Source organism: Furipterus horrens, unplaced genomic scaffold (assembly GCF_987537825.1).
Source record: "Furipterus horrens unplaced genomic scaffold, mFurHor1.1.pri manual_scaffold_2, whole genome shotgun sequence".
In the NCBI taxonomy this organism is placed as follows: domain Eukaryota; kingdom Metazoa; phylum Chordata; class Mammalia; order Chiroptera; family Furipteridae; genus Furipterus; species Furipterus horrens.
Window position 1 is genome coordinate 40,663,605 of NW_028327172.1, and position 12,539 is coordinate 40,676,143.

General features: G+C 49.9%; 1 protein-coding gene across 2 annotated transcripts in view; it reads left to right on the forward strand.

Moving 5' to 3' along the window:
- LMO1 (LIM domain only 1) overlaps positions 1-12,539 on the forward strand; it is a 35,833-nt gene that overhangs the window by 15,569 nt on the left and 7,725 nt on the right. Inside the window, exon 3 of one of the 2 annotated variants that reach the window (XM_090267660.1) lies at positions 11,455-11,545. The exons of the other annotated variant lie outside the window; for it this stretch is intronic. The gene's annotated coding sequence lies outside the window, so the exon portion shown is untranslated. The remainder of the gene's footprint in view (positions 1-11,454; positions 11,546-12,539) is intronic. 2 annotated transcript variants of the gene reach the window in all.

The following is a 12,539-nucleotide window of genomic DNA, read 5'->3' on the forward strand; positions in this document are numbered from 1 at the left end:
AGGCTATGGTACCTTGGGTCTCATCTCAGCAGAGAGTCCAGCCTCCATCTTTCCCATGTGGGAAGAGCCCCATGGAGGGGACAGGATGGCTCTGGTCACTTGAGGGGGATATCTGGGCCTTGGGCCAAATGCCCATTTTCTAGACATGAGGCTGGCTCCATGAGTCTTCATGGTTTCATCATGGAAGGTGGTCCCAGGAAGCCACCCCTAAGGAAACTAGCCCCAGAGTTGGCCTGGCTCCTACTGCTGACCAGAATGCTTCATCTTCTTGAGTTGTTCTCTCAGATAGGCCTGGGCACTGTGTGCTTTCCTTCTAGTGGTTTCCGCTTGACCCAAAGGCAGATGTTGCCTTCCTTTCTGGCCTCTATGCCTGGATCTGAGCTTGCACACTGCTGTCTGGGGTAGGGTTTACAGGTCCTGGAAGAGGACAACACTCCTTACTGCACTTCAGCTAGGCCTGGAGGGCCTCACCGTGGTCTATTCATTGTGCACATTCCATAACTTGTGGGACTCAATGTAAGACAAGCTCAAGGTCTGAGAGGGGAACTCTTCCCCATGGTCATGCCTAAGTTGCAGGTAGCGCATTGCAGGTCAGGCATAGACCTCAAAGGATGCAGACATTTCAATAGAGACCTAATGAGACAAAACATGAATGCAGGGGTGGAAGCAAACGGGGCAGAGAAGAGTGATGGACCCAGTAGGTTCTGAGTTTCCTGGGGAGCTTGGCTAGAAAAGTAGGTATAGTCAGAGTTCTGGGTGTGGGAGACTGGGGAGGGAGGCATGGTGGTGCTCTGGAGTTCTTTCCTCCCTGTGGAGCAGTGCAGGGGAGGTGGCGGACCAGGGCCTGGCCTGCCTGTGAGGCCTGGCTGCTGCACCTCCCAGGGCCCCTCTCCTGATTTCAGGACTTAATTTGTTATGAACTGATTTCTCCTGTTCTCAAAGGAATGTTTGTTTTGTTGTTTTTGTTTGTTATAACAGCTTTATTGAGATCTAATTTGCATGGAACAAAATTAATCTCTTTTCAATGTACAATCCAGGGATTTTTGTATACTTACAGAGTTGTGCAACCATCACTGTCATCTAATTCAAGAACATTTTCATCACCCTGAAAAGAAATCCCATACCCATCAGCAGTCAGTCACTCCCCACGCCCCTCCTCCCTGGCAACCACTAATTTACTTTCTGTCTCTATGGATGTGCCTATTCTGGGTAGTTCATATAAATGGAATCATATAATATGTGGTCTTTGTGGCTGACTTCTTTCCTCACATAATGTTTTCAAGATTCATTCATATTGTAACATATAGCAATACTTCCTTTTATGATCAAATAATATCCCATTGTATGTATACATCACATTTTATTTATCCATGCATCAGCTGAGGGAAATTGGAGTTGTTTCTATTTTTCAGCTATTGTGAATAATGCTGCTATGAACATTCACATACAGTTTTTATGTGAACATCTGTTTCCATTTTTCCTGGGTATGTATTTAAGAGTGGAATTGCTGAGTCATATGGTAACTCTGCATTTAAGGATATTTGTTTTAATGTCAAATAAACAGTTAAAAAGTGTTTAGGACACTTTTAGGGGAGAAATCATTCTTGGCTGTCTGAGCTATTGGAAGCAGCCTGGAGCACTGGGCTTCTCAGGTACAGTGGGTCCTTGGGTAAGTCCTTTCCTTTGCTGGCTTCAGTTTTCTGATCAGTGACCAGTTTTCTGATTAATGGGGTGCTTATAGAGCCCTGCTTACCTCAAGGGTTTTTGTTAGTAATTCCTACTTACATAACATGTCAAGGATCACAAAGCACTTTGCTTGCTTTAGCTGCTTTCGTTCTTTTGCTTGTAAGATGGGTGTTATTACTCCAGTTCTACTGACAGGGAAGCTGAAGCTCAGAGAGGCTAATGAACTTGACAGAATGTATCACATTGTGGGTTAATGACAGAGCCTGCACTTGAACTCAGATTCATCAGAGTCCAGGTGCCTAGCCTGAAATTGTGTCACAGGTGTGTGTCTGGGCAAGGCAGCGTTCTACACTCAGGAGAGCCCTGACTGAACAGCCACTCTATTCTCCATTCTGGGTGCTGGGAAACCAGGGCCCAGATGTGTTTAGATGTGGACTCTGAGACAGAATGGTGGTACAGAAACAAGGACGTTGCAAAAGTCCATGTTTTAGCTGTGTGACTTCGGATAAATTGTTCCACCTCTCTGAGCCTCAATTTCCTCATCCATAAAATTGAAACAATAATGACTAGTCATAGCACTGGATTGAGAACATGGTAAGATGTATGGGAAATGCCAAGCCTGCTGCCAGGCACGCAGAGGTCTTAGGTGTACTATTATAGAGCACCCAAGGAGGGCCTGAAGAGGGCACAGAGTGCCGTGGGACCATTGAGGAGATGCTCCTGGCTTCTGGGCTGGTCAGGGCTGGCATTAAGGAGTTATCGCTTGGGGGAGCCAGGAAGGTGAGAGAAAGTGGGCGATCCCAGAGCTCTCCAGCTCAGGGCTGCCAGAAACCAGGAGTTTCTAGGGGTCTTATGCAAACCTCCCACCTCATGGAGAGTTTGTGGACAGACCCTGCTGGTACCTCAGTCCTCACCCCCAGCTCAGCCCGCAGACGCCTGAGAGGGGGGCTTGCATGACTGCCTTAGTTAGCCCGAATGGTAATAAAACACTTGAAATTTATTGTGACATTTGGATTTAATTAAAAAGTACACACTTAGGGAAGTAGAACATAATGGGGAGAGAGGCAGGGCGGCTTTTCCCCTCCTTTCTTCCCCAAACTAATTAGTGTTGTATTTTAAATTGTTTATGTGCCGCTAATCATCGTAATAAATCATTTATACTGAAAAAGACACACTCGGCTGTGCCCGCCGTGCGGGTTCCGCTCACCGGGCTCTATCGCGAACAAATTGATCTGGAAGTGAATTTATTAACCACTGGGGAAGAAATCATTAGTGCTTTCTCTAAACATTCCCCAGGTACGCTTTACTGCTGCAGTTTACGCTGTAACTAAAAGGAGCATTACCCAGGCCTGTGTTGTCATTTCCTCACAGAGCCTGCCGCCTGCTCCCCAGCCAGGGCGGGAGGGGTCAGGGCGCCCCTGCCTCCTCCCCCACATGTGGTCTGCGGACTCCAGCTCCTTCCCGCACGCTTCATTCCAGAAGGGGCTCCCTGGGAGGTCTCTGCAGGCCCAAGGCCTTGGGTCTCCCTTCTGTTGCCTGTCAGCAGAAGAGTCGTTCACAGTCACTCATGTTTAGGTCTCAGGAGTGTGGCTCAAAGTTGGGGTTTAGTCATTGGTTTGGAAAACTGACAGGTAGGGGCTGTAAGGTCATTGGGGTCAGGGAGCCTTGTCATGGACCAGCTTCCCCACCCAGAAATGGGGAGTGGGCCCGTCATCGGCTTGGAGGAACAACTATGGCTGAGTGGGGACCCAGGCAGGAGCATCCTCTGTGGGCCCTGGGGCCTCCTCCAAATTCTGGCTGGAGCAGTCTGTTCTGCTCAGCTTTCTCATGAGGCCTGCCGCCCTGCATATCCCTCTGCACCTCACAATGTCGGCCCGGGACGGTACTCCGTACTCCACACGGGGTCTGACGAGTAGCAGACAGCATGCTTGGCAGCTCCCTGGCTGCAGACACCAAGCCTTGAAGAGTGCAGCCTGTGGCCACACCAGCTCTCCCAGCAGCCAGGCTGCCCTGCTGACTCACACCCAGGGGACACTGTCTCTCCTTCTGCACTGGGGGCTTATATCACTCTCACTTCCCAGGACCTGCATTCTAAGACCCTTGCCGCAGGATTTCTCCTACCAGGTTTCCAGAAGAGAAATTGACTTCTGAACCAGAATCTTCTCCCTGGAAGCCCAGGGCTGGTATAGGCTACAAATCTCTGCCTGTCTGACTCTAAAGCTCACATTCTAAATGCTTTCAGCTGCTGGTGCCTCCTCAGCCTCCTCAGCCTCCTCTGCCAGGCTGGGGGTGAGGATCTGGCCCATAGGGGCTTTGCATTTAGCTCCTCTCCTTCAGGTCTGCAAAGGAGGGTGGAGGAGCCCGCATGGCCTCCCCAGGAAGCCCTAGGACAGCATCTCAGGCAAGCACCCAAGAGGTAGTGCTGTGTCAGCAAGAGCCCAAGGGACTTCTGTCTCTTAGCTCCTTCGCTGTGGCTCCTGGGCGCAGCGTCCAGAGTCTCCCTCCCAGCGGCTAGCAGGGGGGCCCTGGCTGCTTCAAGGAAGAAGCAGAACCCAGCAGCTGGCTGGGCCGAGCCTGCCTGGAGGGTCCCTTCTTTGCATCTGGAGAACACATTTAAAAGTTTGAATTCAAAATTGATTTTGAAGGGCCCTAATCTCAGATCCCCTGGCGCTCACGGTGTGTCTGCGGCTCCTGCCAGACTCTCGTTTTCTGGTTCAGCGCCTTGGTGCTCACGTTCCTGATGCTGTGAAATTGAGACCCATCTGAGAGTTCATGCCCTCCTCTTCCTCTGCGGAGACTGCAGGCCCCTCGGGAGCCCTGTTTCATTAGATGGGTGATGTGGGCTTTCTGGGTGCCCAGGGAGCAGCAGAGTTGCTGTTTGGGGAATATGCCTTGCAGACACTTCCCCACTGGTCCTCACAGCTGTGCAGCTCCAGCATCAGCCTGTCAAGGGGCCTAGGGGCTGGCTCCAGCAGCCTAGGGTGGTATGGAGCTTGGTGGGGGCTACTGCTCTCTATTGAGAGAAGCTTGGGCCTGGAGATTTTCTGTGGCAAATTTCAGGGGCCTTTCCTTCCCACTGGGGCCCCAGAGCTTAGACTAGGCTAGGGAATTGGTCATATCTGTAAGCCAAGTGGACCCCTAGGTGGGGGGTGGGGAGGCTAGGTCTGTGTCAGGGAGGAGACGTGCCCAGGCCACAGATGCAGAGGGAAATACTGAGCTGCTGTGGTTACACACAGGCCTGAGCTCAGGCTCCAACCCTCCTCCCTGAGGGGTGAGTGGAGCAGTTATCCACATGGGGAGGTGCAGAGGGGCTTCATGCTTCATGAGTCTGCAGGGGCTGAAGGACAGGATTACTGTCCCTTTATCTAAGGGGTAGAAATTTTATATCTGCACAAAAGTTGTCATTTCTCAGCTGGAGCCCTGGGGTGGGGGTGGGCGGGCTCTCAAAAATCCAGATTGTGGCAAGCAGGACGTAGGCATTGCTTTGTTAGGGCCAGAAAACTATAGGTGCCTTGGAGTGTGTGGCAAGAGGTAGCAACAAGCCTGATGAAGGCTGTTGTCTCTGGGGATCCTGCCTATCTGCATCAGCCCACTCTGGCCAACAGACTCTTGTCAGTAATATCTGAGTCTCTTCATTCCTTAATTGAACTGCGGGTTAAAAAGTGAGCTATGGGGCTTAATGCTGGGGGCACAATGGTGGATAAGACAGACAGGGCCCCAGAATAGGCCTTCATGAGGCTTACATTCTTATGAAAGAGACCAATCATTCTTTATAAGTAAAATCACAGAAAAGTAAAACAATGACAAATTGTGATAAAAACTCAAAAGAGAATGATCAGGGAGGCATTTAAATAAGGAAGTAAGGAGGTCAAGGAAGGCCTTTCTGAGGAGATGACATTTAAGCTGAAGCCCAAAGTTGAGAAGGATCCAGCCACTTGAAGAGGCAGAAGGGTGTTTTATGAAAGGGGAAGCAGCCTGTGCAAAGGCCCTGTGGCAGTAGGGAGATCTTGAATGTGGCTGGAGCACAGTGTGGGAGAGGGAGGCAAGGGCAGAACCATATGAGGATATCACGGGCTTGGCAGAGAGTGTGGATGTTATTCTCAGGCCACTGGAAGTCATGGAAGGGTTTCAGGCTGAACAGTGACATGACCTGCTTTGTTTAGAAGGATTTCTCCAGTTGCACTGTGTGAAGGATGGATTGTAGATACCAGACACAAGAGTCTGGTGGGGAGCTGTGCTGATAATATGGTGGAAGATGGTGGTAACTTTGGAAATGAAAAGAAGCAAGTGGGATGGAGAGCAGGAGTCAACAGGAGAAGGGGGACGAGGATGATGAAAGATCTGAGGATGACTCTGAGTTTCTGGCCTGAGCACCTGGGTGGATGATGGTGTTAGTACAGTGAAGGGAAGCCTGGGCAAGAGTACAGGGCCCAGGTTCTGACGAGGTGATCTGGAGTCCTATTGTGGGCCTATCACTTCTGAGATATGTCTGGGACTTTACAGAGACCACCAGAGAGTTGGGAGAAAGTACCTGTACCCAACCCCCTGCAGATAATTATGCAGTTAACCTAATCATCGTTCCCCGTGACAAACTCCAAAGAGCACATGCAGCTTTCTGATGTCTAAGTTCCCCTCACTAAAGAGCTGAGAAAACTGCATATACTTGTGTGTTCCATTCGTACCTGCTCCAGTGTCCCTGGGCACATCGTCCAGGCCCCCTGCAAGTGCTCAGCTGGGCCCTCTATTGCCTGATGCAGGGTTACACTGGGTTTGGCTTCCCTCAGTGATAAGGTGGGTGGAAGCTCCTCAGCCCCATTATCTACAGACACTGGAAGGTCACTGCGAGTTCAGGCTTTCGGACACTCCATTCCTAAGAAGCGTTGCCTCCACCAAAACATGCTGCAGAAATACCTGCTGCTTTGTGCTCCTGCACAGGAAAGGCTCCTTTGGAGGTACTGGGGACCAGAAGCGCACCCTGACTAATGGACCCCTGCAAAGGGGCTTTAGAGCCATCTTCTTTTGGCAGAATCAAGACTGGGTGCAAGCAGAAGTTCACAGTCCCCATGGCTCAGGAAAAAGGTGATGTGATGCCGTCTCAGGCCCTGAGACAGAGCAGGGAGGGGCTGAGGCCAGCAGCCTGGGTCTGCAGCTTCCTTGGCCCCCTGCAGGTTTGCTCTCCAGCAGGTGGTGTGCTTTTCCCTGACCTCAGTAATGGCACATAGTAGGCATTTAATAAGGGGTCTTATCATGCGGTTGAACATGACTACAGGGGCTGCAGATGTTTGGGAACCCGACTGGGCAGTGCTTTCCTTCAGCCTTCCCTACCGCAGAGGTCTGTGGAGACCAGGACGACCTGGGGGCTTTAGAGAAGGCAAGCATTGCTGGACTGTCTTTAAATGCCTTACCCTGGGCCATCCACTCTCCAGGACCTCTCCTTTCCCCATCCATTCATTGACACACAAGCCCCTGGCTGTTGGTTGAGGGTGCCCCTGCCATTATGGCTCTGGGTCTGGAGCCCCCAGCTCTCCCCTCACAGCTCCATCCCCCACCCCCCACCTTTAGGATATGCGCCGTTTCAAGGCTTCTTTGTCCCTGTCAAGGCTACAATGCCTTTGCACAGCCCTCTTGCTCCCTTCCCAGCCCCTCTCCCTTCTTTGCCCGTAGTTTCTGGTCCATGTCTCTTATTTGACCTAGCCCACTTGCCCTTGTAAGATCCTACAGTGACTATAGCTTTTAAAGGACCGAGAGATGAGCAGGAAGAGCCTGTGACCCACCAGAGCATGCAGAGTGTCCTGCCTGGCCCATAGTTGTTCCTGGTCTCAGCCTAGGCCCTGCTCTAAGCCTGCCCTCACCCCCTGCCCAGCCTCATCTGGCATCCAGGCTGCACAGCAGCACCCAGACGCTGCCCCAGGGATCTCTCGTCACCCAGGCTGGGCAGGGAGCCATGGCATGTGCTGGATGAGAACCTGAGCTCTGGAGTCTGCCAGGCTGGGGCTCCAGTCTCTGCCCTGTACCCTTCCAGCTGTGTGACCTCAGGGAAGGGCCTGAACCCCCTGGGGGCCTTTGTTTCCGCATCTGCTGAGTGGGGATGTTCATTTAGTACCTTGGAGTTAATATGAAGATTCAGTAAGAGGACAGACATAGCAAGTGCTAAGTAAATGGTGCGTTTTCTGAGGAGGCAAAGTCCTGACTGAGAGGTCTCCATCTTGGCTCTTTTTTCTTTTAAAGTTGACATATAAAATATATGCAGTAAATTGCAAGTCTCAGGTGTTCATTCCAATGAATTTTTATGTATGTATGCATCCTTTTAAACAGCACCCCGATGAAGATAGGAGACATTTCCAGTACTTCAGCAGGCTTCCCTACACCTCCTGCCAGGTGACAGTATACCCCAACTATTCTGACATCGATCACCATAGATCATTTGCCTGTTTGGGAATTACATATAAATGGAATTACATAATATATGCCTTTTTGCGTCTGGCTTCTCTCATTCAACATTATGCTGTCTGATTCATCCATATTGTCATGGGTATCAGTGATCCATTCTTTTTCATTGTTGTGGACTATTTTATTATAGGAATATACTGTAATTTATTACCCATTTTACTGTTGATGGACATTTGTGTTGTTTTCTACTTGGAATTATTATGAAGAAAATTGCTATGGAGATCCTTGTATATCTCCTTTGGTGGATATAAGCTCTCCTTTCTCTTGGGCATATAGCCAGGAGTAGAATTGTTGGGTCATGAGATATATAATGCCTAAGTTTTCTTAGCTGATTTTTTAAAGCCATGTGTCAAGCATTGTTATAAGTACTTCCTGTTCGTGATATAATTTAATCCTCAGAATAATCCTTTAAATCAGGCTGTGCTCATTTAGCAGGTGAGTCAATAGAGGCAGAGCTAGGAAGTGATGGAATTCGAGCTGAGGTCATCAGTCTGCAGGGCCCACAGTCTTAGCCTCTGCACGGCCCTCCTCCTCTCGCACACCCCCTTTAGGGGCAGTCCCAGAGGGAAAGGGGCCCGTTCCTCCACTGAGCTGACCGCCATCCCAGGAGCAGGGCCTCCCAGCCTCCTTCACTGCCCCAGTGGGGAGTTGAAGGCCCCAGAAACCTTGCTTCTCTCCCTCATCTCACCCCACAAGCCTGCCGCCTGCAAATGGGTGCGCAGAAGGGTGGTAATGAGCGTGCCATAGGTGGCTGTAGCCACGTGTTTCAACAGTTGTTCTCGTTGGTTTTTGATTCCAAATGAGTAGGAAATGCTATTAGTTCAGGCCTCGCCTGCCGCATGGCAAGGCCCTGGGATAGGAGTGCAGTGAAACGAGAAATTGTGGAGATAAAACTGGTGTGAAATGGAGGCCTTCTCACAAGGCTGGATGTGTCCGTGTGAAATGAAGTTACTTCTGAGAAAACGAGATTTAAAGAGATTCTGCAGAATTTGATTACACTTTCAAATTTCCTTATTAAACGGGATTGATGCCGAGGAGGGGCAGCTGGCTGGCTCTGTTTTGGACTCGACTCTGCAGTTCCAGGCCCAGGTGCGTACACGCACTTTGCACATAGTAGGGACCCAGATTTTCGAAGGCCATAGACACCCACTATGCACACACACACACACACACACACACACACACACACAGCAGCTGAAGAGGGTGTGATGATTGTGGGACTTTCTGGATAACTTCTGCCACTTTACATGTGTCCCTGTGGATGAAACCTAGGTGACTCCCACTCCTCCATTTCCTTGAGAAAGTGGTACTGAGGTTTTTTGTTCATATCAGAGCTTGATTTTGAGTCACGCTTCACTCATTGGAAATGCAGTTTTTCAAAAGGCAATAAAGGTACATGAGACTGCTTGTGCATATCTGTGTATATTTACATAAGCACACCCAGACATGTATGTATGGCTTGGATAAGTGCATATATAGTTTTATGCAACTTATTGAGCAGCTACTATATTTAGCACTGTGCTGAGTACTGGAATAACATTGCCATGGGGAGAATACACAGACAGAATCCCGCCTCTTGTGGACATAGCATACATGAGCGTCATTATGTGCACATATATTTGTGTGCTGCTGTGTGTATTTGCATATGTGTCCTGCCCCCGTGTACCTTCTGGGTTTCCTAATCTCTGTAATGCCTCCTGCCCGGGTCTGCAGCAGCTCAGATTAGCAGCACACAGGCTGGCAGCACAACAGATGAGTCCAGTGCTTGGGCCCCCAAAACAGGCTGCCAGGGTTCAAATCCCAGTTCTGCTTCATGCTAACTGTGCCACCCATGGCAAGGCATAACCTTTCTTGTGCCTCAGCTTCTCTGTGGTTAAGTGGGAATAATTATGGTATCCATCACATAAGGCACTTGTGAGCCAAGTGCCTAGAGGTTGAGCATTGCTAATAGTCCCATCAGCATTTTCTCCCTGCAGGTTGCTCTTAGCCCTAGGGAAGCCCAACCCAGGGGAGAAGCGGGTGGCCATGGTGAGAAAGGGAAGCCCCCAGGACTGTCCTGAACAGCTGCGTTGCCCTGTGTGGGCACAGGTTTGGAACCAGTACTGAGGCACAAGGAGAGATGATGAGAAATTCCAAGGCGACACCTGCCTGTGCCCCAGGCCTTGCTCCAGAGCAGCCAGAGGAACCTGCCCTGAGCCAGCGCCCTCTGAGCTGCCACAACACCCCCTTCCCACGTGACTGGACCTGGAACAGCCTATCAGACAGACGGGGCTGACTTCCTCTTGAGCACATCTGCACTGACCACAAGACTGTCCTCTGGGTCATGCTGGACTCTAGCTGGTGCCTCTGTGACTTCTACCACAGCGGCACATTCCTATCAGTTTACACTCCTCAAAATAAGAGTCCATCATTATTTTAGAGACCCGAGATGGAGCTGTGACTAAGGTCATCCTTTCCTGTGAATGAGGTGGGATGACACTAATTAGAGCTAACTTTCGACTGCCAGGTTCAGTTAGTCCTCAACACATGTATTAACTCCTTTATTCCTCATGGTACCTCTGTGAGATGAGTGCTATTTTCCCACTCATTTTATAACAAAGAAAACTGAGGCACAGAGGAGTTAAAGTCGTTTGATCAAAGATGTCAGATAAACCCAAATTGAAAGATATTTCATAAAATAACTGGTCTGTACTCTTCAAAAATGTCAGTGTCTCGAGGCACAAAGGCTTAGGAATTCTTCCATATTTAAGCAGATGAAACTTGACAACTGAATGCAATACACGATCCAGAATTGTATCTTGCCATAAAAGATATTTGGGAGCGTTGGTGAAATCTGAATAAGGTCTATAGATTAGATAATAGTATTATGTCAATGGTAATTTCCTGGTTTTGATAACTGTGCTATGCTCGTTTGAGAGAATGTCCTTGCTTTTGGGAAATAACGCCAAAGTATTAAAGGGTATAGAGGCTCGCGCTGTCTCTAAAACCAAGTCTAACGAGTCAGAAAAAAATATTATAGATAGATATAAAGTAAATATGGTAAAATGTTCATATTTAGGGAATCCGGGTGAAAAATATGCAGAAATTCTTTCTATCCTTGCAACTTGCTGCGAGTTTGGATTTCTATCAGGACGGAAAGAAAACACGTGACTGAGCAGGGAAGGCAGGCGACCTGGAGTGCACGTTAGTAATACTGCCAGTCCGTGTTCGCCGGCCCCTGGGAATGCCAAGCTCTGTGCTGTGGCTTCCTGTGTGTAACCTATTCTGTCCTCATTACAGTCTGTGTAGGAAGGAACCATTATCACCCCCATTTCACAGATGCAGGTCAGAAAGGTGCCGGGAATTGCTCCAGGATCTCCAGCTACTTGGAGCAGTTCCCAAACTGAAAAGAAGACTCTTTGAATTCAAGGTCTGTGCTCTTTGCCTCAACCCCACTGTTGATTCTGATGTTTGAGGGAGAGTGGGATGAACAGGACAAAGCATTTCTTCCTGGAGCAGTCATGGAGCGAGGGCTCTGGGTTTGAAGCAAACAAGATCCATTTGCAGGATGGAGAGGGATGTTGTTCCAGGATTCTGCAGGGAGCAGATCCAACAGAGCCAAGCAGGACATGCTGGTATGTGGGAGGGGGCCACAACTGACAGGTGGAGTTACCATTGGCTGCAGGCAGCGGAGGCACAAGGCAGGCCTGGAGTGACCTGGAGTGTACGTGTGGGGGGTGGGGGGATTCTGGGTAGGAGGACGGGCCTTAGAGGACTCACTGGGAGGGAGCAGGAGTGCTCCACAGCCAGGCTTAGCCTCCTAGCCCAGCTGGAGGTATTGGTGGGACCAGGAGCCAACTAGCTTGGCAGTTCGGAGCTGTCTACCTGCAGGGTCTGAAAGGCAGCATGGCCTGGGATGGGTGGGCAGGAATTGCTGAGGACTTGGGTCAGGCCGGCAGACCACCTGGGAGACCAGGCGAAGAGGAGTGTGCAGGAAGAGCTGAATGACCTCTGGCAGTCCCTCCCGGTCACCTGGACTGTCTGGCTTTTTCCCAGATTAAAGAGCTGAGAGTGAGTGTCTGGCAGCTGGATGAGTCAGGCTGGGAGGCTGCCTCCTTCCACTGTCAGCCGCCCAGGGTAGAGGCAGGGTAGGCGTTTGGCACATCTCCCCGCACCCTGAGATTTGAGGGGAACACACGGGCTGAGTGAACTTGTTTATCCTGCCTGGTTGCCTGTGTGTGTCTGAGCGTGTGCCGGTGTGTGCGGGCAGGCACAAACATCATCCATTGTAAAATATCAGTGTTTTCATGGGTGAGTAGTAATTACTGGGTAATGCTTTAAAACCTTTCCTGAAGGAGCACAAACCTGTTTTTTTTTCTAAAGTCAGAAGTACATTAAAAGGATTACCATGTAGATTTGATTTT